A 2381-nucleotide genomic window follows, 5' to 3' on the forward strand; every position below is an offset into this window, starting at 1 on the left:
AGGTTGTGGTTGGATAGAGGAATTGCAGAGTTGGTGAAGGTAGAGGTAATAATAATAATAATAATAATAATAATAATAATAATAACAATAATAATGGCATTTCTTAAGAGCTTACTATGTGCAAAGCACTGTTCTAAGCTCTGGGGAGGTTACAAGGTGATCAGGTTGTCCCACGTGGGGCTCACAGTCTCAATCCCCATTTTACAGATGAGGTAACTGAGGCACAGAGAAGTTTAGTGACTTGCCCAAAGTCACACAGCTGACAATTTGCGGAGCCGGGATTTGAACCCATGAACTCTGACTCCAAAGCCCGTGCACTTTCCACTGAGCCACACTGCTTCTCTTATACAGTGACCAGAGATTAATGAGATCAAGGGTGGATCCAAATTGGTGAGTGACGGAGGGGGCATAGAGTAAACTCACTGTGGGCAGAGAATGTGTCTGTTAATTCTTGTATTATACTCCCCTGAGCTCTTAGTACAGTGCTCTGCACACAGTAAATGCTCAATGAATATGATTGAATGAGGACATCAGTGGAGTTGAGGACTGAAAGAAAGCAGGCAGTGGAAGAATTGACGAGAACATCTACAGAGATATTGAAGTCCCCAAAGAATCAATGGAGGGATGAAGAAAGAGAGATGAATGTGAAAAAAGTATCAAAATAGTTCAAGCAGTCAGAGGAGACACCTGGGTGGCAGTAATGATAATGACTAGTAACTGCAGTGGTGGTAGAAGAGGGTGATATGGGCTTCAGCATGGCTCAGTGGAAAGAGCATGAGAATGATGATGATGATGATAATGGCATTTATTAAGTGCTTACTATGTGCAAAGCACTGTTCTAAGCGCTGAGGAGGTTACAAGGTGATCAGGTTGTCCCACGGGGGCTCAGTCTGGGAAGGCCTCCTGGAGGAGGTGAGCTCTCAGTAGGACTTTGAAGGGAGGAAGAGAGCTAGCTTGGCGGATGTGTGGAGGGAGGGTATTCCAGGCCAGGGGGAGGACTTGGGCTGGGGGTCAATGGCGAGACAGGTGAGAACAAGGCACAGAGAGGAGATTAGCGGCAGAGGAGCAGAGGGTGTGGGCTGGGCTGGAGAAGGAGAGAAAGGAGGTGAGGTAGGAGGGTCGAGGTGATGGACAGCCTCGAAGCTGAGCGTAAGGAGTTTCTGCCTGATGCGTAGGTTGATTGGTAGCCACTGGAGATTTTTGAGGATGAGAGTAACATGCCCAGAGCATTTCTGGACAAAGACAATCCAGGCAGTGACATGAAGTATGGATTGAAGTGGGGAGAGACAGGAGGATGGGAGATCCGAGAGGAGGCAGATACAGTAGTCCAGATGGGATAGGATGAGAGCTTGAATGAGCAGGGGAGCGGTTTGGATGGAGAGGAAAGGGCGAATCTTGGCAATGTTGTGGAGCTGAGACCGGCAGGTTTTGGTGACGGCTTGGATGTGAGGGGTGAACGAGAGAGCGGAGTCGAGGATGACACCAAGGTTGCGGACTTGTGAGACGGGAAGGATGGTAGTGCCATCAACAGTGATGGGAAACTCAGGGAGAGGGCAGGGTTTAGGAGGGAAGACAGGGAGTTCAGTCTTGAACATGAAGAGTTTTAGGTGGTGGGCAGACATCCAGATGGAGATGTCCTGAAGGCAGGAGGAGATGCGAGCCTGGAGGGAAGGAGAGAGAGCAGGGGCAGAGATGTAGATTTGGGTGTCATCAGCATAGAGTTGATAGTTGAAGCCATGGGAGCGAATGAGGTCACCAAGGGAGTGAGTGTAGAACAAAACATATCAACAAAATAAAATAAAAGTTAATAAAAGTTAAGTGACTTGCCCAGTCACACAGCTGACAATTGGTGGAGCTGGGATTTGAACCCATGACCTCTGACTCCCAAGCCCGTGCTCTTTCCACTGAGCCACGCTGCTTCTCTGCTGAAGTCTTTGGTCCTTGCTTTCCGCGACCTCGAGGGTCCCTGCTGGTCCTCGTTCTGCTTCTCCAAGATGAGCGAGGGGCCCGAGGGGGGCGAGGCCTGATGTTTCTGCTGGGGCTCCCAGACCGCCCTGGCCGGTCTCTGACCCACCCCACTCATTCTGTTCCTGGCAGTTTGCCCAACGTGAGGACACTTCTCCGGCACCCGGCTAGGCAGGCTGCCCAACGGCTTGGCCTCCTGCCTCGTAGCAGCATCTCTGCGGAGCCTGGCTTCCCTCCCCGATGCCAGCAACGGGCCCAGGACTGGGCGATCAGGGGTGTTGGTCAGGGCAGTCCAGGGCTGGGGGCGCCCAACTTTCCCGGCTCTGTCGATCCCCTTCTGGTCCTGCCTCTGGTTCTGGGCGGCTGTGGGGACGAACTGGCATGATCTTGGGCATCAGAGAATGTGGGCTCTAATC

Source organism: Tachyglossus aculeatus, chromosome 1, assembly GCF_015852505.1.
Source record: "Tachyglossus aculeatus isolate mTacAcu1 chromosome 1, mTacAcu1.pri, whole genome shotgun sequence".
Classification (NCBI taxonomy): domain Eukaryota; kingdom Metazoa; phylum Chordata; class Mammalia; order Monotremata; family Tachyglossidae; genus Tachyglossus; species Tachyglossus aculeatus.